Source organism: Alosa sapidissima, chromosome 24 (assembly GCF_018492685.1).
Source record: "Alosa sapidissima isolate fAloSap1 chromosome 24, fAloSap1.pri, whole genome shotgun sequence".
Lineage (NCBI taxonomy): Eukaryota > Metazoa > Chordata > Actinopteri > Clupeiformes > Clupeidae > Alosa > Alosa sapidissima.
In genome coordinates this window covers 27787477-27794589 of record NC_055980.1, presented here as the reverse complement: position 1 = coordinate 27794589, position 7113 = coordinate 27787477, and positions in this window count along the sequence as shown.

Below are 7113 nucleotides of genomic sequence, written 5' to 3'. Positions count from 1 at the left end.
TTCTAATTATGTTTCCCATTGTAGCCTAATTATGTAATTTTCAATGTTTTGCATGGATGTGCGCTGGTGCACGTTCATGGAGGATAGAAGGATGGTGCGTTGTGCACCCGCCAATATGACTGTTGACAATGCGCTCTTAAAATAACATAAACAACTCACCATAGACTTCTGACCTGGGGCCTATTGCACAAAACTAGGATAAGGGATTAAGCCGGGATATCTTGCTTATCCTGGCTCAATTTATCCGTGATCCAGTTGCACAAAAGCGGGATAGGGGGCAGCAGGATATGTTATGGTATTAGTCACGATTTATTCTGTGGAGCTAGCCTGCTCCAGATCAGGCTAAGTTCCAGGATCTATTTAATCTCATCCCTTATCTCAGTCAGCAGTCACCACAAACGGAAACTAATAGTTATTCCACTGCCCACTACACATTGTTATCACATATACCTAGACCCTCTGTCATTATTTAACCATTTGTGATCATTAAATAACTTTTACATACTCACCATTCCTGACCTGTCATGTGACAATGTGACATCACAGGAGTGCATAACCATTTTGCACGTGGTGGTCGAGGCACTAGTTGCAATATTCTCCTAAACAGAGGTGTTGCTGTTTGTTGCTGTTGTGTAAAGGCTATCGCTACCTACTTCACACCGTAGAAGAAGCAATGAAGCCGCTCTAGTTGCCATGGTGAATCAGTGACTCTGTGTTGAGGGAGCCGTGAGCGCGCACTTATCCAGGATAGGTTTCACCTGGCTTGATGAATCCGTGACTTCTCATCCTGGCTTGCTCGTTGTGCAACCAATTAAGCCTGTACCCTCTTGTTTTGGATTCATTGAGCGCAGCTCAGTAACTTATCCCGGATGTATTAATTCTGCTTTTGTGTGAGAAATAAGGGCCTATACCTTAAACAGCACCAGCATCATCCCATCACACACACACACACACACACACACACACACACACACACTACTATACCTTAAACAGCACCAGCATCATCCCATCACACACACACACACTATTATACCTTAAACAGCACCAGCATCATCCCATCACACACACACACACACACACACACACACACACTATTATACCTTAAACAGCACCAGCATCATCCCATCACACACACACACACACACACACTATTATACCTTAAACAGCACCAGCATCATCCCATCACACACACACACACACACACACACACACACACACACACACACACACACTATTATACCTTAAACAGCACCAGCATCATCCCATCACACACACACACACACACACACTATTATACCTTAAACAGCACCAGCATCATCCCATCACACACACACACACACACACACACACACACACACACACACACACACTATTATACCTTAAACAGCACCAGCATCATCCCATCACACACACACACACACACACACACACACTATTATACCTTAAACAGCACCAGCATCATCCCATCACACACACACACACACACACTATTATACCTTAAACAGCACCAGCATCATCCCATCACACACACACACACACACACACACACTATTATACCTTAAACAGCACCAGCATCATCCCATCACACACACACACACACACACACACACACACACACACACACTATTATACCTTAAACAGCACCAGCATCATCCCATCACACACACACACACACACACACTATTATACCTTAAACAGCACCAGCATCATCCCATCACACACACACACACACACACACACACACACACTATTATACCTTAAACAGCACCAGCATCATCCCATCACACACACACACACACACACTATTATACCTTAAACAGCACCAGCATCATCCCATCACACACACACACACACACACACTATTATACCTTAAACAGCACCAGCATCATCCCAACGCACACACAAACACACACTACTATACCTTAAACAGCACCAGCATCATCCCAATGCACACACAAACACACACTACTATACCTTAAACAGCACCAGCATCATCCCATCACACACACAAACACACACACACACACACACACACTACTATACCTTAAACAGCACCAGCATCATCCCATCACACACACACACACACACACACTATTATACCTTAAACAGCACCAGCATCATCCCATCACACACACACACACACACACTATTATACCTTAAACAGCACCAGCATCATCCCATCACACACACACACACACACACACACTATTATACCTTAAACAGCACCAGCATCATCCCATCACACACACACACACACACACACACTATTATACCTTAAACAGCACCAGCATCATCCCATCACACACACACACACACACACACACACTATTATACCTTAAACAGCACCAGCATCATCCCATCACACACACACACACACACACACACTATTATACCTTAAACAGCACCAGCATCATCCCATCACACACACACACACACACACACTATTATACCTTAAACAGCACCAGCATCATCCCATCACACACACACACACACACACACACACACACTATTATACCTTAAACAGCACCAGCATCATCCCATCACACACACACACACACACACACACACACTATTATACCTTAAACAGCACCAGCATCATCCCATCACACACACACACACACACACACTATTATACCTTAAACAGCACCAGCATCATCCCATCACACACACACACACACACACTATTATACCTTAAACAGCACCAGCATCATCCCATCACACACACACACACACACACACACTATTATACCTTAAACAGCACCAGCATCATCCCATCACACACACACACACACACACACTATTATACCTTAAACAGCACCAGCATCATCCCATCACACACACACACACACACACACACTATTATACCTTAAACAGCACCAGCATCATCCCATCACACACACACACACACACACACACTATTATACCTTAAACAGCACCAGCATCATCCCATCACACACACACACACACACACACACACTATTATACCTTAAACAGCACCAGCATCATCCCATCACACACACACACACACACACACTATTATACCTTAAACAGCACCAGCATCATCCCATCACACACACACACACACACACTATTATACCTTAAACAGTACCAGCATCATCCCATCACACACACAAACACACACACACACACACACACACTACTATACATTAAACAGCAACAGCATCATCCCATCACACACACACACACACACACACACACACTATTATACCTTAAACAGTACCAGCATCATCCCATCACACACACAAACACACACACACACACACACACACTACTATACATTAAACAGCAACAGCATCATCCCATCACACACACACACACACACACACACTATTATACCTTAAACAGTACCAGCATCATCCCATCACACACACAAACACACACACACACACACACTACTATACATTAAACAGCAACAGCATCATCCCATCACACACACACACACACACACTATTATACCTTAAACAGTACCAGCATCATCCCATCACACACACAAACACACACACACACACACTACTATACATTAAACAGCAACAGCATCATCCCATCACACACACACACACACACACTATTATACCTTAAACAGTACCAGCATCATCCCATCACACACACAAACACACACACACACACACACACACTACTATACATTAAACAGCAACAGCATCATCCCATCACACACACACACACACACACTATTATACCTTAAACAGTACCAGCATCATCCCATCACACACACAAACACACACACACACACACACACACTACTATACATTAAACAGCAACAGCATCATCCCATCACCAGGGCTCCGAACCGGTTCAAGGAACGAGAAACGGAAACGAAAACAAAAACAAAATGGTCTTCAACTGTTCCGGAACAGAAACGTTATTCTGAAATCCACAAAACCGGTTAATAACGTTTTTTTTTTTCGTTCTCTATATAACAGCCTAATAATTTGATTTCTGCAGTTTGAAAAAAAAAAAAAAAGAATAAATGGACCTTTGGTCCAAATGTGTATATTTTGTCTTGCTGTTGTAATGTAACCTATCCGTCTGCCACTTCGGATCTTAGGCCAGCTCGTAGCGTAGGCTACTGAAACTGATTTGGAAATTGTTTGTAGTCTATGCGTAATAGCCTATTTTGCCTGTCCACGCCTTGTCGTTTTAAAGTCGAGATTTGAAATGTTTGCGCAATTATAGCCTATTCTATGTAGAAGAGTTAAACGGGAAATTTGAGATAGGCCTCGTCAGCAACAGACAGGTTTGTTTATAAACAGGGTTGGAATTATAGCGCAAGCCTTTGAAGATCTCCATATGGATAAAACTTAGGCTATAACCAGGTAAGGAGTTTAGCACGTATCCAGAAATATTTTTGATAAGAAATTATTTATAGGCATAGGTTAGGCCTACAGTAAGTCTGTAGGCTATGGGATGGATAGCCCATCTGAATGTTTTTGGATGCCGCCTGTGATTTATTATTTTTGGGCATAGCTACGGTATAGGCTAAATCAAGGGGAAATAATGAGTAGCCTACGTCTATTCTCAGGTCAAGTCCACAAAAATAGACTTGATAGGCCCGCCAAACACTGCCGGAACTTTAAGAACAAACGATATTTTGCGTTCCGAACCGGTTCAGGACCGATATGTTGGTGGCGGAACGCATGCAAGAACGAAGTTCTTCGTTTTCAAGCCCTGCCCACCACACACATGCACACACACACACACTGCGTTTTCAATACACAAACACACACACACACACACACTACTATACCTTAATAATACCTTAATAGCAATTTAGCCTGCCGTCTTCTATGCAATACTTCTATGTGGCAACAACAATCCTTCAACAATCGTTAATGTTCTGTAAAATGCACATGCAGAGGAGGGGCAGTGCGTTCGTTACGAGAGAGAGCGGGCGGGGCAAGGAAAGGCTTCGTGGTAAAGCGCAGCTCAATGAAAGGATTTTATCTTCTCTTTAATTTAAATAGTGCAATATAGAACATTAATGTGTGGCGGCCCAACTAATGGGACATACTGTATTTATGCACCATGCCATGACAAAGTTTTTGCAATACCGTCCTACTAAGTTTTTGCACTTCGGTAAGTGTAGAAGATAATGTTCACAGACATTTGAAGTGAGTTAAACAGTCTTATTTTCCTTATTTTTTGTAATGCCTTTGAATAATATGGGAGACATAAATCACAATATATCGCCGTATCGAATCGCAATAATATCGTATCGTGGCCCAAATATCACAATAGTATTTTTAGTAATGAGAGGGGTTAAAGGACAATCTAAGCTTCTAATCTAAGTTTTTTTTCCCTTAAAACTTGCTGGGCATGTAACCTTACACAGATGACACTGAACCATTGCTTTTCATCATTTATTTGTTTAGTTTTGGCCTCCAGGGGCCATGGCAACCCATCCCAAATGGGGAATTTATTTTCATCAAAATGTATTATTTTAGTAATGAGAGAGATCAATCTAAACTTCAGATTGAACTCGGTAGTAGTATTCATGGAGGCAGCTTTAGTTATACAAGGGATCGACTTGTACTGTAACTTCTCTGAAGTGGACTTCTTTCCACTTCAGGATAATTAAGCTGCACAAAACAATGTACCATTTTTATGTAGCACAATGAGGTTTCACACAGTTAACTGTTCATTTTAATGATGTTATTGTTTTTACAAAAATTATGTAAACATAATGTACTTAAATATTATGAAATGTTTATTGACGTCAGTGTATGTCACTTTTGAGAAAAGTATTGTTGTTGATGTTATAGAATGTTGAATAAGTTCTTGCTGCTGGTTCAATCTGTATACTGGTAATTAGCAAGATGATGTATGATGCAAATGCAGATTAATTGTGCAATGTTGAGGAACATGAATACTACCTCTTTCTTTACACATGATTGTATGATGCTGAGTGTTTTTTGTTTCTTTTTATGTTTTATTTTCTTTCCATTATATCCAACACTGTAACATGTCTGGACTTAACTATGGACACTGTGCAAAATATGCCCTCCACAGTTACTGGATGGGAAGCCGTTAAAAAAATGGCTGAGGATAGTGTATAGCAGCATTCTTATCTGTATTTAGCATGAAAAAGTCGGGTGAGTCTGGCTAAAAGAAGTCACAGAAAACTAATCTACTTGAAAACTGAAATTGTACTGTAACTGTAACAAAGGGATTTCAAGAAAGAATGTTCACATTTCACAGAAGATTTGTAATACAGGAAATAAACAGAATATCAAAATATGCCCATGTTTTCTTGTTTTCTTACCATGCCTTTACATAATGAAACTGTACACAAACAGGATGCAACGATTAGCGTCATGCTAGAAGAGAATAGCTATCCGTTCTTCATAATCTATTTAGAGTTTCTTCCTTTCACACTATTAAGATAAGTAGCAATTTGCACAGAATATGTTACGTAGTCTAAATAACTATTTAACGTCATGCTACGTAGTTCAGTTTTTCAGTACTTGCAAGCAAGCCTTGAGCAAGAACATGTTTTATAAAAAGAGTGTTTACAGTTTCAGCACTTCTGTCATTAATTCGAACTTTGACCTATTAAGCATTACAAATCTGTCTGAATTTACTACATACGATTTTAAAAGAACCCACAAGGTGGCATTGCAACACAACATATGTGCCATGACAGCGGTCATAAACTATGATATTGTTGCTTGGGGGAACTAAGATCTTTTGGTAACCATGGGAACTGATGTGCAAAGGAGGTGGAATACTGGTGTGAAGAAGAGTGTAGGTAAAAGCAAAGCGTGTTTTAAGCGCCACAGACCCCAGGACATCAAAGCGAGGACAAAACAATAACACACCCTCTCCCTGACTTCAGAAACCATGAGGATTTTAAAACACACTTCAACTCTATCAGCTTCATACTAATGGTCTTATCCAGCTTGCTTAGAGTGGATGTAGAGAACAGCACAGGGCCAAACCAAAATTCAGAATTGAGAATCACACTGATCATAGTACATGTCTGACATGTAGGAAGTGCTCAGTGTTTTACCAATCCTACAAATACATTGGAAACAGAAGACCCAGAGTAGGTCACAGGTGTGGCATGAGGCTAGG